Source organism: Chinchilla lanigera, unplaced genomic scaffold, assembly GCF_000276665.1.
Source record: "Chinchilla lanigera isolate Chin_1 unplaced genomic scaffold, ChiLan1.0 scaffold00038, whole genome shotgun sequence".
Taxonomy (NCBI): Eukaryota; Metazoa; Chordata; class Mammalia; order Rodentia; family Chinchillidae; genus Chinchilla; species Chinchilla lanigera.
Window position 1 is genome coordinate 5,279,326 of NW_004955439.1, and position 25,661 is coordinate 5,304,986.

The window sequence follows — 25,661 nt, forward strand, 5'->3', positions numbered from 1 at the left end:
CCCAATCTAAAACTGGGCATCTGAAATAAATAGATACTTCTCAGACGAAGAAGTACAAATAAACATGAGCACCACTGGTCATTCAAGAGATGCAAATTAAAACAGAGATTCCATCTCACTCCAGAAGTAATGTCTATTATCAAGAAATCAACCAATAACAAATGCTGGCGAAACTGTGAGGAAAAAAAGAATGGTTCTCTATTGTTGGTGGGAGTGTAAACTGGTACAACCACTATGGAAATCAGTATGGACAGTCCTCAAAAAACTAAAACTAGAGTTTCCATTTGACCCTGCTATACCCCATTCTAGGTATTTTCCCAAAGGTATCATGCTGCCATGATATACCAATACCCATGTTTACAGCAGCACAATTTATAATAGCTACATGCCCACCAACAGATGAATGGATAAAGAAAATGCAGTATTTATATATAATAGAGTACTACTATGCCTTAAAGAAGGATAAACTTGAGTCATTTTTTGGTAAATGGTTGCCCCTTTAGTCCATAATGTTAATTGAAATAAATCAGATACTTAAGTTTAAATATCATATTGTTTCTCTGTGTGAAAAATCCAAAGGGTAAGTAAGGAGCAAATGGAGGATAGATATGGGGAAGTAGGAAGAACATGTTCAAATGGTAAGGGGAACAAAGCGCATGGAAGAGGGAAGAGGAGAAAGGGGAAAGGGATTTAAAAAGAAAACAGAAGAGAAAAAGGGGAAGCAAAACTTCTGTAAAAGGAAGGAGGTCGAAGTGGGGGCAGGGTAACAGAAACAAAAAGAATTAAGACATATCAGGTATAGGTACAAATTCCCAGTGATGAAAGTGATCATTAAGTATGGTAAGTATGTACTAATAATATGTACTAATAATTGACTCAGTGTTTCCCTGGAGTCAACTCCATTCCCCACACCTTACACAGACCAGAAAAAAAAAACTGTTGTAGTCAGGGTTTATAAGGAAAAAGATTTAATAACACACATATAATTTATAGGATTATTTTATAATATTCACCCAAAGAGTCAAATGTGAAGATTCAGGAGATCTGTCTACACACTAAAGACCCAAACAATCCACCTGAGAGCCTGGATCCCATGGCAGTGTCCTCCACGAGTCCAAATGCAGGCACAGAGCCCACAATAATGTCTCATACAAGCCTGTATCAGGGATCTGCATTGGGAAGGCCCAAAGGTCAGTGGTGGAAGCTAGAAAGTCTGTACTAACGAGATGAAGGATCTGTGCCAGCAGGTTAAGGGATGTGCACTGGAGCCAAGAAGCAACACTAAAGGTAAGGACCAGAGTTTCCCTGAAAAGAACCACAGCCATCCTCTGATGATGAGAACAGCTGAGTTCGTATCAGGAAAACCAGCATGACAGGCTTCTCCAGGAGAATCAAAGCACACCCTCTTCCCCTCCAGTTCTCTTTTTATGCTGTTGGCAACAATCCTCAGGTGGGTCTTCCACACTTTCCACCACGCTGATTCAGTTCAGCTGGGTGTTACAAATTGACCATGAGTTAATCCACCACAAATACTGAATGAACTTAACCAGGAAACTTGGGCAACCACATTGCAAACCAAGAAAGAAGCACGATTAACCACTTACCATGTGGAACAAACATATTTAAGTCCAATTATTTAAATACAAGATGACCAAAAATTGCATATTTTTGTTAGTTTTTGTAAGATAACAGTAAATATAAATATGATGATTTTATCAAATTTATTCAATACTAGAATCGACAGGTTGAAATGACACCTACCCGAGAGGTGCTTGGGATATTCAGTACATAAATGCAATGCCCAAGTGACACCTGGGATAAACTTAAGTGTTTAAACAGTGGCATAAATTTTAATTTTTTGCAGTGCTAGGGGTTAAACCCAGAGCCTTTATGCATGCTAGGCCAGCACTCCTGACACTTAAGTACAAACCTAACAAATTTTAATGGGTTTCTGGGCAGGTAGGAAAGATCTGAGTTTTTAAAACTGGATATATTTAAATATAAGAACTCTGACTCAAAGAACAATTCAAAGTTACAACTATCACCTTTTGTAAAGGCTTCTCATAGAATTTTAAGTAAAAATTTTACTATAACTTTTTAATAAAATTTTACTATAACTTTTTAATAAGACACTACATTTATCGTTTCAAGAGATTGTAAGATAAAGCCCTACATATGATAACAACATACATCTCAAGTCTTCTCCAGAAGCAAGAATAATCATGTTCTTGCAATCACCCTTCACAGACATAAATAAAAGCACAGTTGTTATGTACCCCACCCCTATTATAAAACAACACAAGCCAAATATTCTTAACAGAGGATAACATTTCATTCAAACTGCATCTTTTCTAAGCAAGTCCCACAGTCTCATTTAAAAACTTAGTCCTAATCCTTTTAACAAAGTAAAATAATTAAACAGTCTTTGTGAGTTTGTATTTAGGATGAGACAAATATTAGTAAGTTAATGGCTTTACCTAACTGAAAATCCCAGAGAACAGGGCTGGAAAAAAAGGAAAGGGACTCCCTTATTTTTCCTTACCTAGGAAAGTCCTCTGCTTCTCTTGACCTCATCATCATTTATGCTTTGTCTCATTAAATGCACTACAATCACTCCTTGGTTTTAATAGTTTTTTAAATACAAATTACCCATAGCACTTAACTTTTCCCCAAAAGAGGAAAGAGTGGTATTTTGTAAAAGAGGAAAAAAGAAAAACTCAGATTAGAATTAAAAGTAACAATCATAAGAAAGAAATCATGAAGATACTTGGAAAAAATTTAAATATTCTTCAATAAGATAGGCAAATACATACTGTAACAAAATATACTTACTGCAAAGTGTTTTACTATTTCAGGGACTCTGTATTACTTCAAACCAAAAATGTATCCATCATAATAGCATACCACCCAGGCTCAAGAACTGCTTAGCAAAATGAATTAATAATTCCCTTTTTCTATCATAAATAGAACAAATTAAGTTTAACAAGACATCCATTCAATTTCATGCTGAAATGTGTAATATGCTACAAAATTAAAGAAATACTAAGAAAGTATTATTTCTTATTTTCTTTGTAAAGAGGGAGAAAGGCAATACAAGTAAACAATTTAACAATAAAAGTATGTTCCCAGATGTGAGATGGTACTACATGAGTTGGTCTTTAACCTTTTGTTGTAGTAATAACTATCTCCTATAAACACAGACAGATAAGACTATACTAGACATGGTAAGCATTAGCGTTTAGTGAAATGAGTATAGATAACAAGGCAAAGCAGAGTTTTAGAGACAGATGACAACTAAACCAGAAATCCTGAAACATATTATTCAAACTACTCATCTATATCATTTTGAATGTAAAATACAGTCCTGATGAAAATTCTGAACTTGCAGACCCCTTGAAAAATGAAAAAGTGGTCTCTCTTCAATGGGAGGGAAAAGGCAGGAACCCATATAAGTTGGCTAACAGCTGCTGAGCTCAACTCAGGCTCCACCCCCATAGGAAGCAACATGGGTTACATGACAGCCTCACTGGTGTCACCACCTCAACACATGGCTCCCGCCGGTTCTCTGGCAAAGGAGCAGTTCAACCCTCAAAGTCAGAGACATGAAGACTGTTATGCTGGGGTGAAACTGCTACCTAGCTCTATGTTCTCTATAAATAAAATTACTGAAAACTCATGAGAGAAAAGAACTCCAAATACCCTTTATAATTCAACAGAAAGAAAATATCTTACAGATCAATATACAGTACCCAACACATTCAGGGGTGTTATTGTAAAACCACAGGCTCCAAACAACCCTATTTCTCAGATGACACTTAAGTAATACCAAGTGATAGCCTTAAGACAAGTACACTCCACCTATGGCTCCAGATTTTCACATTTTCACAGTAAGACTCTGGAACTCCAACTCCCATATTCTGCTCCCTGTGGGTCACACCACAGCCTAGCCTTGAGTCTTTGCCCTCCTCATACCTCAAGCTCACCCTGATAACTGTGTATACCCAAGAGGGAAGGTAGAGCATCCAAGAGAAATCATTACAGTATTCATCTCTGTAATAACTATTTCCAATAAATACAGGCAACTGAAAACTCAGTCAAGAGAAAGAGACACAAGCAATACAGCTTTCTAACTTATAAAAGAGTATTCAAATAAACAGCATTTATTCACTCAATAAGTTATTTTTATTCTTGGTCAATGGTCCATGTCAAAACCCAACAACAGATTAAAAACCAACTCAATATCTAAAATATATTTGACCCTTCAGTCTTCTGTGTACTTGTATAGGAAAATTAAGTTGTAAATCAGCATGCACTGCAAATCAGTGATTTACATACCAGGAACCTGAAACGTCTTAATAAAAGTACACTGTTATTTTCACCAAAAACCAGTTTGTATTTAGAGCTTGAATATTTAGCATCCATAATCTAGAAGTGCACTGTCTGATAATGGTAGGCACCAGCCACATGTGACTATTTTAATTTAAATTGAACTCCCCCCACCAGTCATAATTTAATGCTGCATATTTAATTGTGAAAGTGGTTAACATGTTGCACAGCACCAACATTTTTCCACGTATAAAGTTCTATTGGATAGTGCTGACCCTGAATATCCAAAAGGCCCTGTCACATCTGGTCAGCCCTCAGGACCCAAGAATTAATTCTGCATCCATGGATTCAACCAGCCACAGATGAAAAATGGGAAAAACGTAACTGTCTGTACTAAACATATATAGACTTTTGTCCTAGTCCCTAAGTAACAGAAATAAAACAACTACTTACATATAGCATTTACTTTGTATTAGCTGTATGTTATGGTTTCTGTCTGGGTGACCCCCCCAAAGCCTCATGCAGTGAAGGAACAGGCTTTTAGTTTGACTAATTAGGGGTGTGAGAGCTACACCCGCCCTGGGGTGGATAGTTTGCATATGTAAGGGAGAGGAAGAGGCTGCTTGCTGCCATTCCTCCCTTTTGCTCTGGTTGTTTTTGCTGTTTTCTGCAGCCATGAAACGTTTGCCCTCTGCCATGTGCCACTCTGCCTCTGAGCCAGCCAAGTATGGACTGAAACCTCCACAAACTGTGAGCTAAATAAACCTTTCCTTCCTTAATTTTGGGCATCAGGTATTTTGTCCCAGCAAAGAGAGGAAAGTCACCAAGACAGAATTTGGTACCAGAGGAGTGGGGTCATTGCTGTGACTATATCTGATCATGTAGTTCAAGAGCCTTTGGAAATAGCTTGTAGGGAGAGTTGGAAAGGTTCGGAGATGTCTACTGAAAGAGAATCGCTAGAACACCTTCAGCTGTCCTGTCTGGGAGATTCTGGTCAGAGCTCAGAAGACCAGAAAGCTGATAGAAATCGTGCCAATAAAGACCAGGTTCAGGAGGTTTCTGCTGGGAAGAAGGACTGCATTGGTTGTTGGACTCCAGATGATGTGTGTTATGACTTGGCAGAAAGTTTGTCTGCATTTTGCTCATGTCCAGAGACTTTGCCTAATATTGAGATTAAGGGTGGCGGCGGAGCAATTAATCTGGCAAAAGAAATTTCAAGGCAGTCAAATATTGGGGAAGTGGCATGGCTATTGTTGGGGGCTTTTAGTCAGATTTATATTGAGAATGAAGAACAAAGAACCCAGCAGGATGATTTAAAATGTGAGTTTGGCCAGAGAAGAAGCTCCAATAAAGCTGTGGGCTGCAAAGGTGGAGCTGAGGAGATCTCCCTTGCTGAGAAGGAACAAGAAAATAAAAAAGATGGCCTGAGGGCATCACAAGAAGCAGCAAGTCTCCACCCTTGCAGCCTCCAAACTGCAAAGGTGAAAGACCTTGCTTTGAGAAGAAAGCTGCTGAGCGCCATGTTACAGAATGGCGGCAGCAGCACCAGGTTCCAGAATGGCAGCAGCATAGAGGATTTGTTCCTCGGAATTGGATTCAGAGTGCCCAGCAATCCAGGCACCCGACCCCTATGGCCAAGAGAGGAAAGCTTGGCTACTGCTCCAGGTGACAGCAGACCTTGGCATCATCCACATGGCCCTAGCTTTAGGTGCATGGAGAATGTAAGAATTCTGAGGTTAAAGAGGCTTCTACCCAGATTTCAGAAGGCCTGGGAGGCCAGGCAGTGTGCCCTGAGAGGGCAGTGTGTGAAGCTGTGAGTGTGAAGCAAAAGGTGCACTGGAGACCTCAGAAGTTCAGAAAAGCCAGGACCATGGATCATCTAAGGAAAGCTGCAAGGAGGGAGCAAAGCAGGCCTAAGAGAGAAGCCATGGAAGCTGTAACCACCAGAAGTGCCATAGGGGTGGACTCATGCAAGCCCTTTGAGCTCACAATGTGCCACAGATTGCTTCAGATGCTGGTCATGGAACTACAGGACATAACGTTAACCCTGCTGGATTTTGGACTTGCTTTGGTCCCAATGCTCTGTGTCCCCCTGTTTGTGCCTTTTGGAATGGTACTGCTTATTTTGTGCCACTGAATGTTGGAAGTGTTTAACTTTGCATTTATGAAGGGGCTCACAGCTAAGAGTTTGCCTTACATCTTGGAGGAGACTTGGGACTTGGATTCTTCATCAATGCTGAAACTGGTAGGACTTTGGCAACTCTTACAGAGGGACTAAATGCTCTTTGTATAAAGGCATGAGTCTTTGGGTGGCCAGGGGTGGAATGTTATGGTTTGTGTCTAATCCTAACCCTAACCCTAATGAGAGGAAAGTCACCAAGATACTGTGACAAGTAATATAGAAATTACTTAAAGTGTATCAGAAGATATATGTATTTTTTGTTGTTTTTTTTTTTCTGGTACCGGGAATCGAACTCATGACCTTGTGCTTGCCAGGCAGGCACTGTGCTGCTGAGCTAAATCCCCAGCCCCAGAAGATATATGTAGATAGACCATATACAAGTACTATACTATATCCATTTACATAAGGGATTAAAACACGCATGAATTTTTGTTATCCACACTGGGCCCTAAAACCAGTCCCCTACTAATACTGTGGGACATAGTACTTTTTCATACAAATGTTATAAACTGGAAAATATTACAAAACCAAAATTTACTCATATATATTTCTTTTTGGGAGGTTAAAATATAGAAAATGACATTAAGATTTCAATGAAATTTTTAAAAAAAGATTTAAATAAAATAAGAGCCTGGCCACTCCAAACTCAAGTCAAAACTGCTAGCCAATTAGAAAAGCTTCAGTGATTACAGGGCCTCCTGATGACCAAGGAAAGGACTTCTACTACTACAGACCATGTCCAGAAGATAATTCTCTACCACTCCAAGAGTCAATACTGGTCTAAAGCACATTTTTTTCTAATCTATAAAACTTACACAGAATTTTAAATTCTAAGTATTCTGTGAGAGGGTCCCTACTGGCCCCTGCCTATTGCCCACTGCCTCCAGTGACCATCTTAACAGAAGAGACCATGGGCCTCAGTGACCAACAGTCCTTTTCCCTGAAATCCTAGGCCCCTCAAAGGGAACACATCATTTCAAAGATCTCAAGGCCAGGGGACAGTGATGGAGACCACTACAAAGCAGCCCTGAGCAGTATTTAAATTAACCAATTGGCTTTTCATGTTTACTTGTGAGTCTGTCCAGGGCCTAGGCTTCTTGTCTGGAGATGGGCGGTGGATGCATAGTAAGTGAACCTCTGTGAGTCACTAATCCCTGCTGAGGCCTGTAATGGCAAATGAAGCTGGAAAGCCTCAAAGGTAAGACAAGATCACAGCCAAGGACACCTGGATCCAACCTCAACTAGATAAAGACTATAGCCTCAGGCATCTCACTTCTGGGTGGATTAATTTAATACCTTACTTGGAGAAGTTCTTGAGTGGTTCTGCCCTTTTTGAATACTTCCCTCCCTTCTGATAACTAAATAAATATGGGCCACCCAGGGAAGGTCTTGCTTTTAGCCCTGAGAAAATCTTAAATTCTGTGAGAGGGCTTCGATCCTCTGGGAGCCCTGAAATCATTCCATTTGTCTCTTTTTATTTAGCCTTCACCATACACTTTCTCAGGAGATTGCGGACCTCATCAGCCCATAATAATTAAGGGATATTATTAATCAATAGGACAGTATCTTTGCTGTGACCCAGGACATCTAGGCTCTGTTTCTAGGGACCACCTAGGGATGTACATAGGTTTTCTACCTTCTCTTAATGTTTCATATTGGTTATTCCTCCTGGATTCAAGGACAAACTGAGGCCTAGTACCAAATGTGGTGGTATCAACTACCTTGAAAGGTATATAAAACTGGGTTTGATAAAGATAAAAGTATCAATAGAAAATTGTACCATTTTCAATTATTATAGAGCCTTTAAATTTATTATTTCATTAGAAAAGCCATGCATAATCCACAATGAGTAGAACAAGACTACAGTCCTAATAGTTCTTGATCGGTTCCTGCCCAGCCCTGAACATGACTTCCTCTTACCCTTTCTGTGCTGGTGCACACAGGCCCAATCAGCTCCTAACACATTACTGAGCCCACCCCTCAAGCTCTGCCTCTAGCCAGAATCCTCATAAACCCCCAGCCTGTTTTGTCTACCCCAGAGGAGCCCTGTGCTGCATGTAGTCCTCTCCAGGTGTGGAGTAAAAGTCTTCTTCCCCTTTGTTTCTTTTCTGTGCTGAAAACCTAACAGTTGTGGATTCCAAAACAACGTGCCTCTAACAGTATCTTAAGATAGTGTTATGGCTGCTATGTAATGTACATCCCAGAACATGTAACAACTCGAGTTTCGGTATATCTGAATGGACGGCAATAAGTTCAGTGTCCAAAAGCTTTGTATTTAGCCTACTTAACTTTTCATATTAACAATCACTATGCATATTAAATAATGCAGATACTATATTCAGAACCCTAATACATGTTGACAAGGGTGAATAATGACCAGAAATAAATCAGACAGCATTCAGTAAGAATAAATGTGAAAACTGTACTTTAGTTCAGATAGAGGATGGATGAGATGTGTTCCTTAAAGGCAACATGTTAAAAGTGGTGAGACTGTAATGTAGCAGCTTTAACCTGGCAGACTCTGCCTGCTCATAATTCACATCACAACATCAGGGTAGTAGCAGCTTTATCAACCACACCTTTCAGTTTGGTTTGGAGACACTTACACAAAATCAAGTGCATCAAAGAACTAAGAAGGAAGTGGAAGCCAGAGCATTGGCTGATATCTGTATTCCCAGCTACTTGGGAGGCTGAGACAGGAAGGGAGCTTGAGTTCAAGGACCAGAGGCCAGCCTGGGAAAACAGCAAAACCCACTTTTTTTTAGAAAAAGAAAAGAGAAAAACAGAAGAATAAGACGGTAGGGGACTTGAAACCACATGATGGGGAAAATAGTTGAAAGAACTTTTAAAAACTTAAAAATAGCCATTGTATAGAACAGGAATTTATATTTATTTGCTGTGGTTTGGAAGGCAAAAGTAGAATCCAAATCCAAGAAAATAGTTCAAATTAATATAGGATGAATTTCCTGAATAATTTAAATTTGTTCTTGCTGTTCTGGGTTTTTGAGACAGAGTCTGGCTATGTAGTTCAGACTGGCCTTGAACTTACTATGTACACGAGGCTGGCCTCAAACTCTCAGTGTCCTGCCTTTGCTTCTGGAGCGCTGAGATTACAGGCATGTGCCCAGGAAGTATTTTAGTGATCATAACTTAAATTGTTTGGGCTGGGTGTTATGTATCACTATGTATTAAAATGACGTAAGAAGGAATTTATGTATCAGATAGGCAAGGACCTATATATACTACCTCTAAGAAATTCACTATTTTCTTAAAAGACAAAATAATCACAAATCTAAAAAAAATCATAAGCACATGGTCTTAGACCACACAGGTTTAATTAGTGAAAGACTGTTTCTTTGGAAGTTATATTAACCTTTTCAAAATATCCCATAGTTCCTCACAACTATGTACTGTCTTTCCTTTAAGCATTCACATGAGGGTATATTAAAGAAAAAGTACAAAGTAGGGAACCTAGAAGAAAATGAACATCTTAAAGTTACTGCTTTAATTCATAAGGAAAGACTACTCAATCAATATTATTATACAGTTTGTATAAAAGAATTTTTAGTATTATTAATGCTCAATTTCTTAGTTAGAATTTTGTCTCTTCTGAAACTGTTAGATCAAGCAGATAATGGGTTAAGTCCAAAAAGTAAAGAAGCAACAGAGCAAAGCTGACTGCATGTTTGAAAAAGCCTATAAAATGTTACAAGCAAAACAGGAAAGCCTATGTTAATAATGCATAAACCAAAAGAGAAAGAAAGCTACCCATTTAATGGAATAATGCTTTTATCTTTGCAGTTAAAATGAAATAAACCATGACTATTAATCTAGTAAGACCATGTAAAAATGCAATTTTTAAACATTTACTAAAAGGGGATAGTTCAGTAACCACTCTAAAAATCAAGGCCTTGTGTACAGCAGCCTTTAAACGCTAAATACCAATCTCCTGTCTGTGGAGGCCATTACCCACCCTGTCACCATAGCAACACTAACAGTATGCCTGACTTCAAAGACAAAGATGTAATTTCAGACTTCCAGCAGCCAGAGGGAGTGGTAAGAATATTCTACCCAGGCAGTGTCAGCTGATGATAAATTATAAAAATATCCAGGAAGGTTATGAGGCGGACTGTACCACATATTCTCATATTCCTGGGGGGAAGAATCCAACATGCCAGGACACAGCAAGAGTAAAACAAAAGGTAAAAAAGAAAGAACCTCAGCAGAGTACAATTTTTTTTTTTTTAAATTACATAGTATAGAGTTCAGCCTTTCTTTTCTCTTGTTCCCAGGAGAAAATAAAAATAGTTTTTACCATCTCCTTTCTCATTCAAATTAAGAGTAACTGAAGATCTGCATGAATGTTCCAACAGACTTGCAAAACCACTTCTGTAACTGCTGTATTTGTGAAATTCCAGCATTTGTCAAAGCGTGTTTTATGGACAAGGAGCCAGCTCAGATACCTGGCACTCTCCTCCCAACCAATCAACCTTGTCTTGGCATACTCCAGATACATTTTAAAACTTTCAGAAGGAAAAACACTGAAAAATAATTTGACAATTTCTAAGCTTTTGTAAAACACTGTGAAGTCAATACAGTTAACATAGACAGTGCTGTTTCACAATGATGCAGCTCAGGTTTTCAAAACAGGAGCTCCAGGCTGAGAGTGCCCTAAAGCCTGAGCAAAGAATTTTCCCCAAGGATACCAACCACAAAAGAAGTAAGGGAAGACTTAATGTCTTTTTGAAGAGTCTCTATAAAGATGAATTACCAAACTAAGATTTTCTTTTACTTGAAATTAGTTATTAATGATGGGCCAACTGATGAACATATATAGTGTTACTGTAATATTATTGTTAAAACTATAACATATAAAAAATTTCTCTTCAATTCTGTTGTACAGTTTGGGGCTCAAAGAAGGTCAGTTTCCTCACAATATCAGGAGCAAGACTGCTGTCCCTTTCAAGGATCTGAAGGGTGACCTACTCCTCTCTATCCCAAGAAAAGTTGTGGGTTTAAATTAAGAGAGCTGGTGTTTCTCACCCCTGCTGGATCACTGGCCAGCTGCCCATACGCAGTCTCTGAAATATAAGACACAGTAATAAAAATATACCTGGAGACTAAGTTTCCTCCAGGACCAGTCCTGGGGATGGGGGGAAATCAAGCCAACTTTAGCCTTCCTCCCTGAAAAACTTCAGAACAAGGTGGACCCATTATACGTGGACATTTTTCTTCTAGGAAACAGGGCTCCAATTCTTTGATACACCCAAGTTAAAAAGTTTGTGAAAAAGAAAGCACGTAAGTCTCACCACACGTATAAACTACAATAGTTATATCTATTAAGTCATTAGTGGAGGGGCTGGGGATTTAGCTCAGCGGCAAAAGCGCCTGCCTGGCAAGTGCAAGGTCATGAGTTCAGTTCCCAGTACCGGAGAAAAACCAAAAAAAAAACCAAAAAAACAAAAAAAAAACCACACACACACACACACACACACACACACACAAAAAGTCATCAGTGGACTGCATGCACTGTAAAATTCAGGCCATCACCAGCCTCATCAATTAATTTTAAGCCAAAATCTTATAACCCAAAAGTTACCAATCTTTTCTCAATAAAACAAAGAAAAATGACAAAACAAAATGCTACCCACAAATCATTCAAAACAAAGAAAAAGACATTTATGAAAACTGTTTACAACACAGCTATTCATTACAAAGTGGGTTTTCACCCTGCTACATATTTTATACCTATAACTTATTCCATATTACTGTGAAATAAAAATGGGCTCAATAAACTAATCCTTTGCACACAACTTGTTAGATTTATAATTTTAACAGTTAAAATAGTTACGCAAGTTTTAGAAAAAATAGTCAATTATTCATTTATGTGACAAGCCCTAATTTAGGCCCTGGATAATCATCCCAAATAACATGAAGTAACTTTTTAACACTATAGTACAACACATATCTTGACAGCATCAGTAATTATTTTCATGGGAGTATATGTTTCTTTACAGAATATTTTCCTGTACACAGTAAGGAAAAAAATGATATTTCTTCCTTATAAATAATCATGTGACCTCAATTTTTATCACAGTATTTGGGAATGCAGCCTTACATTTAACAGTCATGGTAACTGCATTATCATGCTTCTCTCTTTTTCAAAATTTTTATCATTTATAATCTACTTGGAGTAGTCTTTGTTTACACAATATTTTTGCTGTAGGTCAATTCAAGACCTGGCAGAAGCACACAGATCACATATCCTGTATGAAAACATCACAGTATATTGTGTCACAACAGAACTCTTCCTTAAGTGGCCATTGGTACATTTTAAAAAGCAGAATTTATTTATAATTCTCAGGAAAATATTTTAAAAGACCAATTCCTCATCCAAACTATTTATAAATACTTTTATGAAATTGATTCTTAAATTATGATCACTAGGTTACAGAATATCAGGATCATACTTCATAGATACAAGTATGAAAAGCAATTTATTAGGGCTGCTAAAATACATTAATTATATCATACTTTATATTTTATTGTTTTGATGAGAAATTAGGCAAATCCAAAAGTAAAGCTGATGTTGATGAATATTGTATAGCAAAGATATAGGACAATCAATAAAAACATTGGGAAAAAGTAAAATGTATCTTTTTTCAACAGTAAAGTCATATTTATTTCCTCTCTATAGGTAATTTGTATAGAAACTTCTTCACTACTTACCACTGTGTCTTAAGTATAGTCCAAACATCATTATATAAAACTGTTTGAAAGAGCAACATGGAAAGAGTAAAAGAAATTTCATGGTGTTGATCCCTGGCAAAATATCACCTGACACAGAGCATATTTACTTGACATCATCTGATCAACTGAGATGAAAAGAGCAGAACCCAAATGGGTATATTTCCTATATTAACATAACCATTGAGGCACACCCTTGTACCTCCTCCACACACATATATATGCACACACATGCCTAGGAACAGTTTAAATAAAGGGTCAACCTTAGGAATTTGACTTTAAAGGCCATCTTCAGTGCTACTGACCTGATTTCTCACCAGCTTAGGTCTTCCTCTAAAGACTGGTTCCTAGACAACCACTATGGTAATGTGGTTATCTGTTTTAGAAACTTGAAAACCCTGTAAGGAATTTCAGGAGTTTATCTAAAGCAGACCTCATGGCAAGCCACATATGTTTCTATACACATGTTTGCTTTTGCACTCTTTTGGCGATTTTACTATTCAGTGTTAATACTATCAGTTACAAAGAGAAAGAGAAAGAGAAAAATGAGCTCCAATCACTGCAACCATTTGTCCCTTGTCCCCATCTCTGACAACAATACTGGGAGGGCAAGTAAGTATAAATCAGTGCTGACAGTACATTTTGGAATTATCAGTATATTTCAATCATCTCAATTATAAATCTTTTTTTAATAAGATACATACATACATCTTTTCATAAGATATATACATACATCTTTTTTTCATAAAATATGTAATTTTTCATAAGAAGTCATGAGATGAACCCTGGATGGATTTCTGTCTTCACGCCTCTAATCCAATAATTTTCACTTTAACAGTTTAACAAACCAAAAATAGCAATAAAATTTTGGGAAATTCTGGTTTATTACAAGGTTTATTAATGTTTTCTTCTACAAGCAAGTAAATATAAAAATGAATAAAAAAGAATCTCAGTGGTACTCACAACATGGTCTCTATCCGAAGAGGCCTACAACACTGGAGTCCCACAATGGAATAACAGGCTAGGACAATGATGGTTCTTTAGCTTTCACTGATAACAAAGAGCCCATTGTGGCATGTGCACCACAGGTTCACCACCAGTGGGCTAGGAGTTAATGAAGTAAAGTTCTAGACAAGAGCCAGAGCTCACATCTCTGTGAACCCTCAGTGGACTTCTGCAGAAGGTCTCCTTGATACTAGGTCAGAAACACTGAAGTGTTTGAGGGTCTGGTGACCTAGTGACCCTAACAGGATCCAGAAACTAAATACAGTTGAAAGAAGAAGGCAAAGTAAGATTAAGAAATTGACATTTATTGAGCATTTGATGCATATATGCATCAAATACTACATGAGTGCTTTTATGAATGTTTTCACTCCTGTGAGTGCAAAGTGTTAAAGGCGATGCACCTAGGCTATGAACCAAAATGACAGCATATGTGAGAGTACTTCGCCGACTATGTATTTTGTACTTTGCCAACCATCAATGTAGTTAGATACATTTTCTTGTGTTCTGGATTTCTGGAGACAGGGTCTCAATGTATTGCCCAGATTGGTCTTGAACTGCAAGGCTCAAGTGATCCTTCTGCCTTAGCCTCCCTGATAATCTAAGACCACAGGTGTGCCAGTATGCCTAGCTAGATACACTTTTTAAAATCTCATATCCTCCAAGTGGGCCAAAACTATACCAAAGATGGCTAAAACTTTAATAGTTTGCTTTCATCTCTATAAATTTGGAAATGCCAATTAAGTTGTCAGGAAAGCAGTAAGAACGATGAAGTCAGTCAAGAAAGCTACATATTTGTTACTGTGCCACACAGTAACACACATTCACAAAAGTAACACAGTATTCACAAAAGAGGAAAGAGGGTTAGTGTTCTTACCTGAAACCACGAGTACTGACAACATATGACAACATGATTGAAGGATTTTTTTAAAGGCTAATGGACCATAATTCTGATGTGGTCATCACTACTCTTAGATCTTCAAATAGTCGAGACCTCCACAAAATGACAAAACATTTCTATGAAATTACACACAAAACTATGAATTCAGCAACTCTATGTTGATGACTATCTTAAGATAAAATGAGAAAAGATGTTTAAAGAATTTAAAATAGACATCTTGAAAACTGGTACTACATCTTGTTGATTTCTTACTGCTGAATGTGCTACAGCAGAAAACAGTAACAGTGAAATAATTTCAATTTTATTTTTCCTATGTATAGTATACAAATTTAGACATAAGCATTCAATAAATATTTATTGAACATAATTGAATTTTCGGTGCAATATGAAAACTTATGTACTGGTTGAAAGATGTCAACATTTAGGCATGTTAGCTAAAGAAAAGCATAAATGCAGCATCTATGAAAAACAAATATTTGTGAGCAGGTGAACACATTTTATAGATTCAAGAACACTCATAATTTTGATCAAAATGGGAAATATATTTCAATAAAGAGATGATCTCAGCTTTGAATGAAGATGTTTACAGGATACTATAGTAGAATACTGTCTGCTCAAGAGCAGATGGATGGAGGAGCTGTGGCAATGCACAGAATGAGCTACAAACTGGTGGAAACTGCACTGCTGTCATGCTTCCAGTCAAGTTTCTTGCTATTTGTGAGTATTTTCACATCTGAGAATTGAGCTCAAAAATACTTACATACATACATATATACATACACACATATATACATATATGCCTAAATAAATAAACAAAAACCTTTAAATCAAATCAAACATGCATATGTTAATAACTCATGAGTATTAATTTTGGTTTTGTTCCATTAATTGTCCTCCGCTACTACAATATAGTCCATGTTTAGTTTACAAGGATTTTTTTTCGTAACAAATTAAGCCAAAAGTTTTTATCTCTAAACCAAAATGTTTGCTCTTTATGTGGGCAGTAAAATCATAATTCTTTTTACAGTGAATAAAAAAGTGGATGAAGGGCATTTGGGGGCATTGGAGAGGAAGACAGAAGATGATTACTAAGATGATGACCACCACTGTAGAGTTCTCCGAAGCCTGATTTACTTTGCTAATACAAATATATCTAAACACATGGTGTTCCACGGGGTATGCAATCTCTGAAAAGAGATAACACTGTTCTAAATTTACCACTGTGGAATGGAGGTGTGGCTTAGTGGTAGAGTGCTTGCCTAGTATGTGTGAGGACCTGGGTTCAATGCCCAGCACTGCCAAAAGAGAGAAGAAAATCGTATGTTAAAAAGCCAGGTTCCCTAAAACCAGTACCCCATATTCACACATGCATGTTTTTATATGTAGTATGGAAAAATGATGCCTTTATATGGATTTTCTTTTTCTCTTTTTTTTTTTTTTTTTTTTTACTGTATTGAGGGTGTAGTGTGTGAGAGCTAATACAAAGCTATCTCCTTACCCCTAAAGGGTGGCAACAACATTTTTAAAAATGCAGGTTTTGTATAAGTTAAAGAAGTGTCACAAGTCACTTATCTTGGTAAACTGAATGTCCCAGAGTTTCAAAATATAGAAGGAATGTGGACAGCTGTGGAGATGTGGGGGTCTTTAAAGTTCAAGCTCCTACACCTAGAATATGCACAAGGACCTCATATGTTTATTTTTCCTTAGTAGTAGTTTCCACTACTTATGAACTGAAATTTGCACTTATATAGAGGACTTTGGAAAATAATGTTTGACAAATAAGGTGTCATATTATTATTCTGAAGCCAAATTTGCTCCAGATTCACCATAATTACAAAACACAAATCTCACATTTTTCTGGTCATCAGAAGGTATTAACTAACACTGCACTCGTCAACCACCAATGCCCATGGGAAAAAGAGACTACAGAAGACTCCCTACCCACATCAGAAAATTCAAAGAACAACAAGGAGACCAGAGTAGACATTTCACGTTGGAGCAAGACATTGCCGTCCCTTGTGGGGTGGACTTGGGCTCATTAACTGGTCTGCTTTACAGAGGAATGAACACTATTCTGTGCTCTAACAGGGCAAGATTCAATTTATACCAGCCCTTTACCCAAATCCAAACAAGTGGGCTCCAATGACAACAGCAGATAGACACACACAATGCAGAAATGCAAGAGCCATTTATCCAAGGAGCAATAGTAGTTTTTCTGTCCTTACGTTGCTAATATTTCCATCTGTGGTAAATCTCAGGTTAAGAAGCATAGAGGCTTACTCAGTTACTTTATAGTATAACAAATGTAATAAACCTGTGGGGTTAGAAGTGAAAGGAGACCTCAGAGCCTTCCTCCCACAGCAAGAAATTAAAACCAACTGCTACATGATCATATTGATACAGAAAACTGTCTCTATTGGGTACCCTTAACCCAGTGGGAAAAGACATTAGCTCTTGCATTATAAAGATAAGACCCTGGAGTCTTACAGCTTTCTCCTGTAATTTTTCTCTACCTTTCCCTTTAGCAGGCAGTCAATAAGATACCAGATAAATATGTTCACTCCTCAACTTTTTCCATGAACTTTCCTCCTTTTTTTCTAGGCTTCCCTGTAGTCAAGCACATCAAGACCTTTAAAGTGATCACACAAGGAAAGGAGAGGGAACCTCTGTAATTCCGAGAGACAGAAACATTCCACATAAAGGTCCAAAGCTCTCCCATGGCTAGAACTCCTAAGTAAGTTCAAGTTTTCCATTACAAATGCAAATGGCACCCAAGATGGAAAGGAAACCACCACAGGCATACCAGGGCCATTTCTGAAGATTTTAAGATATGCATTTCCTCATTCTTTTGACTTCTCACAAGCAGAGAAAAGAATATTCTATCAGCTTTTAATATATTAAAGAGAGCTTTTAATGTAAAATTTAGGAGCTAGGTGCTGTTTTGAGGTTCCTACACCTAACTCATTTTTCAAAGAGGAAACAGAAACCCTTAGAAATGACATGAACTATTAGCCAGGCATGGTGGCACATGCTTGCAATCCCAGCACTCAGCAGGGTGAGGCAGAAGGATCACCACAAGTTCAAGGCTAGCCTGGGCTACAATAATGACTTCAAGGCCAGCCTGAACTACACAGTGAAAATCTGCCTCAAAAACAAAAACAAACAAACAAAAGAAATAACATGAACTGCTCAAGACAAGAAGTTTAGGCAGCACATAGTCCTATCTGTCATTCAGCATCACCAAAAGAACAGGTCTTCCAAACAAAATACTACTTTTATCTAAACAGCAAAGCTCACTATTTCTACAACACAAATCAAAAGCTGTTCATTTCTGTGAAGAGAGACATCTGGGGGATGTGAGGATAAATGATACAAACTACTTCAAATAATCATTTTTATAATGACCTGAGAGTAAATAATACTGCAGTTAAATATGTGTATTATTCCAGTCTAATAATCAACTCTGCATTTAAATCACAAGAACTCTAGAAAATTAGTTATCAATAAATGAATGCTAAAAATTCTGTATGTAAATTTAGAATACTCTCACATGCATTGAGCATGTACAATATGCACAAATAAATGGATGTAGACTCTGTTGCAAATGAATGCTATGCAGAGCACTTTTAAAAAATTCAAATGACAGCTGGATAATGAAATAAAGTGAAAAGATGTACACACCACAGTCTAAAACTGGGTAAAAATTTAGGCCCTGGGAAAGGCACAACAATAGTACCTAGAAGCCTTTTCTTTTTTTAATAGAATGCATTATGAAGAAAAGTAGTTGAGAAAGCTTAGTCACTTTTTTGTGGCTTAAAGCTTTTCTCTCTTTTATTCTAGGCTTAAACAAAGTTCAGTGGGGCATCAAACTGCCTGTTTTAAATTACAGTCTGTATTTTAAAATAGAATGCATGCGCGGCATGTTCCCAAAGCTAAGGGGTGGGAGTGTTATTCACTGAAAATTGAAGGCTTGTTGAGTCAATAATCTTCTTTCACACAGTAACAATTTTCAGCTAAAATTTCTTGACCCAAACAAAGGAAAACAAGACCATTCAGTTATTCTACAACAATTTGGAGAAGGCTAAAGAAAAAGATGGTAAAGAGAGAGACACCTCTAAAATCCTACATTGTGACAAAAGAATAGAAAATTTGGGTTCAGGTGAAACCTTCTCTATATGTATTTATTTCCTCTCTCAAACTGACCGTTAATGTTAAAAATACTTACTTCCATGTCCAAAAAAACATAAAAGCAAATAACCAGTGCACAAGTGCTACTATGAGTTCCTGCTGGTTATATATCCCTTGTTATATGAAACAGATGTGCACCTTCCTATTACTTGCAAAGTGAAAATCTAAATTAAAAGCTATTCCCACTGAAGTAGGACAATACAGAGCAAAATACACTCCTGCTCTCCAGCTGGCCGATGCCCACCAGGCCTGAAGGAAGCACCAGTAAAAGCCATCCTCTGAAGGGTAGAGACCTTGCAGATACTACAGGTAGAAACCCCAAATGCAGCTCAGGGTGAGAAGGTACCTAGAAATACCAGGGCTATTGCTTCTTTCTCACATAGAAAATGGTGCTATACTCCGGCCCGTGCCCACCTACACTGTTGCTACTTGTCCTTCAGGCCTTCTGGTGCCTGATGCACTTGCTTCCCCGCTCCTGCCTGCTGACCAGAGGTGGACCGCGGGTGTACACAGCTGGAAGCTGGTTAAAGTGGGCCTGGGGGTTTCCCACGGCCCAGGTAGAGTGCTTTGTGGCTTCATCTAGATCATCCTGAAAGCTGAAAGTTGGGTCAAATCCTGCCAGGCCTCCATTGTAGGACATAATTTCTGTGTTGACTTTTCTCTTAGTGAGAAATAGCTACATTTATTATTCCTTATTTAATGAGCCAGCCTCATTTATCAACTACAGATCATCATTATCTTTCTATTGTCAAAACCAATACCATGTAAATCAGTTACGTTTCAACCTTTCTTAATCTCCAGTTTGGTCTACTGTCTATTTTTATAGTAGTCTTCATACTCCCTTACTAAATTTTTAGAACTTATTTGACAGTCCTACAAAATGGGTTGAAATGCAGTTCTCCCAATATTTTAAGTGGAAATCTTCAGAATATGACATGAAAAGGTTTGCAGGGGCATACTTAGTTAAGATCTGCTTTAACTAAACTAAATTTATTTAACTTAAACATCTTTTAGTTATTACACTGCCACTAAGCAAATGTCTCAACTGAAGTTAGAACTACTACCTGCTCTGAGGTGGTGGGGTACTCAGTGGTAGAGTACTTGCCCACTCTGTGCAGAGGCCCTGGGTTTGATGCCCAACATCATCTTCCCAAAAAGATGTTATTTTTCATTTAAAAAGAATTATCTACTTAGTTTAGCAGTACTGAGTATGTCAATTTGGAAACACCTTTCACATAAACATATTAGGTTTTTTTTAAATATTAATTTATTCAAGTTTTCTTTTATATTTAGCCTGTTTTACCTGGAAAATTCCAACTATTGATGTTTTATTTAACTTTTTTAATAAAAAAATTAAGTAGAATATGCTTTTGAAAGAAGACACATAATTTCCCCCTTCCTACCTTGTTCATGTTCAACCTCTATTTTCAAAATGACTATCAACAGCATGAAAATATCCTAGGAAATAATATTCAGAAATCATATCTTAAAAAATAATCCAGTTGGAAAGTAAACATTTGTCAGGTCATTTTTTCTAAGTAGAGTATATGTTCTCAACCTTAATCTAAAAGGAACTGATGTCTCTAAATAAGAGATCAGCATTTAAAATTACATTCTAGAAGACAGTAAATCCTAAGAAACTCAAATAAACATTCTGTGTTCCATTTGAACTTCTCTAAGACATTGAAAATGCATTTGTACCATTAATTTGAAACTTCACCCAAACAATTAAGTGCATCTGCAAATGTCCTAGCAGACATAGGGCCATTCTATAAAGGACCCCCTAACTTGTCCTTCACCACAGGAGGCTTCCAATTTTATGAAGTGTTTTCTCTACAACTCTCAAACTCAACAAACTAAGAACACCTGAAGAATGCTGACAACGATCAACTTAGATCTTCAGCTGAACACATGCACTATCCACACCTGATCAGTGAAAGAAGTGGGACGACAGGTAAAATTTTTCTTTCATTTACTTGTAATTTTTTAAATGTTCACAATGATTTGAGAAGGATCAATCAATGGAAGACAGCTACACTCTTAACCTTTTGATGACAACCATTTAAATCAAGTTCAAGCTACAAATAAGTTTCAAAAGAGTTCATTCAGCAGCCATTTGTCTGGTAGATTTTAACTTTTGCAAAAACCTGCCAAAACAGGTGAAGATGGTCTTAATAATTTATGTTTCTACAGGCTAGGTTGAGAGATTGGTGAAAGGCAAAACCCAGTTAAAAAGTTGCTTCATCTAGCTTTTCCCAATAGTTTCCAATTATTCAAAGTAACTATATTATCAAATCTACATACTTGAAATGTCCCTATTAACATGTCATGAGTATTCATGTTTCCAAAGTACATGACCTTTTACCTCAAATAAATATTTCTTTAAAAATTAAAACAAAAAAACTCAACCAGACTAGTCCTCTCTCACTAAAGGTAGAACATCATCGCACAATTTTAGTAATACCTAACCCTTAAAAGAGTATTCTTGGTGATAACAGTTTTCCAACCATTCTATTTCAGACTTCCAATATCCTGTTTAACACCTCCTTTTCAAAGAACTACCAGCATTTACTACCTCCTTCCTTGCCCAGATGGCCATAAAACACACATTTTATCTAAAGCCCAACATTTCCTTCTAATTGCAAACTCAACACAACTGCCACAAACACTATTCCACACATTTAGGGTTTTTAGTTAACTAAGAAAGATCAGACTCTGTTTGTGTTAATCTCTTTAGGACATTTCCTATGTGAGGAAGAAAGGGTCAGAAAGAAGTTATTAATGTCCTGATAAACTTCCACAACAGGCAGTATTTACAGACATTCCATAAAGCCCCAACACAGCAGTCCATTCTCAAGAGCTGTTAGGACATGACAGCTACTCTTGACTCTAACTTTGCTAAACAGAATAACGAACCTCCTATCTGAAACTCCCTCTACAAAACTAGTGGTGCCTCTCCAAAGCATAAAACAAATTAATTGTGTTTGTCTGTTTTTGTGGTGCTGGTGATTGAACTCCAGGCTTCATTTGCACTAGGGTAAACACTCTACCATCAAGTTATACCTCAGCCCACAGGTAATTTTGTAAAGTGAGGAAAAACTCTTCCATCCTCTTATTTTTTTAAGAAAACAAAACCATTTTTTTGTTTTCTTAAATTACTTTCTTTACACTTTCATTTCACTACTTAAATTACTTTCATTACTTTCTTCACACATATTTATAAATAATTTATCATCATACCTATCTGGGCTATAATTACTGGAATTTCTGTTTCAGTCACTTTTTACAAGTAAAAATAAGTATTAATAAGAAAATGTTTTCATGCTATTTTTAGCTTAGTTATTCAAAATGTGAACTTCTTTTCTTCAGATTTAAGGTTACCAAGTTAAAAGTTAAATGCTATTTGATTAAAAAAAAAATGGTCTTATGCATGATAATGTCTTGACGATGCAGCTCTCTCAACCATGTATCATCTTGTGTCATCAGCATACATAAGACACAGGCTGATGTCAGCTCAATACCATGTAATAGATTTCTGGGCCATACTGGGGGAAGAATTATTTAAAAATTATTTTAGGGAACTGTTTAGTGAATAAAATGTAATAAACACTATGAAAAGACCCATATCTAAACCAGAGCACCAAGACAGTTATAAAAATAATTAAAGAAAGAATACCAAATGCCACAGGAGGTGAAGATTTAACAAAAAATTCACTACATCATATTTTGGGTTATGTTAGACAGTATACTGAGATATATATGATGTTTATGAAATAAAAGAGGAAAAAGGTTATAGCATCTTTTAGATCTACTGTCTCTTGTTTAAATACTGGTTTTGTTTCCTATCAGTATTAGAGATAGAAAAAACTACAAAATATGTTCAAATTTTAAGTGACAATGTCCAAATAGAAGAGCTTGTCAAGCTACCTTTGTACGACAATGCTACATGCTAACATTTATTGATAATAGAAATACCAAGCATATATGTACTTTATTTTACTAGGGAAATGATTGTATCATTAAAACATATAGAAGTAAGTGGACAATATTAAGGGAAATATGTTCAGAGCTTAGGTAAGAGCTTCTTAGGCAAAACACAAATATTACTAGCCAAGGCTCCAAGACAAGGGAATAAGTACTAATTTACCAGTCTTTTGCTTCCTATGAATGCTATGAAAATATAGTTATGTCAGCTAGAAAACACAACTGCAGTAGCTCTTGAAGGCCACCAAGAACTTTATGGCATATAAATACTATAAAAACCCCGGTCTAACCATGGTGAATAGATAACTAACTGAGATATCAAATTATAGATCTAACAAAAGAATACTGGTCATGTTTTCATTTCTTATGGGAAGTTGATAATGTGCTAACAAAAAAATATGACAGTGGAAAACATAAAATCTATCTCAATGTGAGCAAAAATGATCAAGGAATACCTAAAAAAAATATCTTTTTAATAGTCACTCATATAATGGAGAGACTTAATAATTATACATTAGGATCACTACACTATATTTTTACAAAGGTTTTGCTAAGATTTAGAATCTATTTACCTATAAACTAGAAAAATAAATATTAAGGATTGTCTTTAAATAAAAAGACAAAATTCATGTTACTGACACTTGAAAAGAAAAAGCATAGCATAAAAATAAATCTATAAAAGTTCCAACAGCAAATTCACAATCTGTATAGTTATCAACCTAGCCAAATTAGAGGACAAAAATATTTAATGAAAGAATTATAAAAATACCAAGTATTAAAGCCATAACAGAATACCAATAAATTGTTCCCTGAAGCCATAATTATGATAATTACATACATTTATGCAACTATTTGTAAACTCCATGTAGATGTTTTTGCGCATGCAAAGCCCCAGTGAAGGAAAGTGATGCGCTATACTTCATTTAAGTAACACCACCTGTTATATAACAGACTGGAGGTTTAGGTGTTTCACCTAATCTACTATTTGTCCTTTAGTCAGTATTTGATACCTCTACATACTTGCCAAAAAACCTAGAAACTCTGTTCTCTAAAAACAGATTACCAATGCCAGGTGTAGTGGCGCACACCTGTAATCCCAGCACTCAGGAGGCTGAGGCAAGAGGATTGCTGTGAGTTCTAGGCCAACCTGGGCTACAAAGTGAGTTCAAGGCTAGTGTGAACTAAACAATGAGACCCTATATCCTGCCTCAGAAAAACCAAAATAGGATAAAGGCTGAAGTCTACCAGCTTTCTGTTTACCTGTGAGCTAAAAAAAAATAAAGAAAACAAATACTAATTCCAAGTACTGTACAATATTTCTTTTTTAATAGTCCCATAAGAAAAGCTGCATTATGAGTAACTGAATAACCTTAAATACACTTTGGAAGTAGGTAAGGTAATCATTAAGAAGATAGTAAGTCATTACATGTATAGAAAGAGACAAAGTAATCAGATCAAATTTCAATTACTGATGACTGTATTGTTTCATTCCTTATAAATTTCCACCCTGTTTTCAAATAGTCAACTTCCCTGAACTGAACTGAACTGAACTGAACTGAACTCTTCAGTTAGTTTTCTGGGACTCCAACACTTTATTCCATCCTTAATTATGCTGTAGAATTAGCTGAATGTCAAGCAGCCATTTCGACATAGAGCTATGAGGAGAAGTGAGTGATGTTCAAGTTCTTGAATGGATAGGAAGAAATCAGTACACACTGAAAACTAATAGTTACCAACTTATAACAAATTTTCTGCCTTGTATGCTATGACAAATTAGCAAACAATAACCAACCTATTAAGACAGACTACAAAAACTCTAAAAAACAGGTGAAAAAAAGTGGAACTCACTGTTCATCTGCTTCCCATGAATCAATATAAATTTCAAAAAGCCACAAGGCAATTTCGAAATATTTGGCAATGTTGCATTTATGAACAGCGTGCAAGGGTGCTACACACTCTACATGTTGATTAACCTATAATTACCTGCTTTAAAAAAAGACTACAACATAAAACACAGAATCTATTACCTTTTCATCCCTTCAAAAACTAAATACTTGTACAATAAATACTGTAAAACAACTTTTTAAAAAGTCCATAAGATTTCACTCCTTACATCACAGAAACAAAACCTATAAAAATTAGGGTTTCAAAACTAGGTACAGCACATTTAAAGAGAGTGAGTATATTGTAGCTATCACTTACCTTCTTCTCTAACATTACATATACAGTTTAAAACGGATGTTATATGTGTGCCGTGTGCCATGTATACCATCCATTATAAATGTTTGCTCTTAAATATTTAAAAGGAATATAATGAATTTTACTTAGTGC

At 36.6% G+C, this 25,661-nt stretch overlaps 1 protein-coding gene across 1 annotated transcript in view; it reads right to left on the reverse strand.

Moving 5' to 3' along the window:
• The window catches only part of Arid1b (AT rich interactive domain 1B (SWI1-like)), a gene marked incomplete at its 5' end in the record, with an annotated part of 413,582 nt that overhangs the window by 238,215 nt on the left and 149,706 nt on the right, over nucleotides 1-25,661 (reverse strand).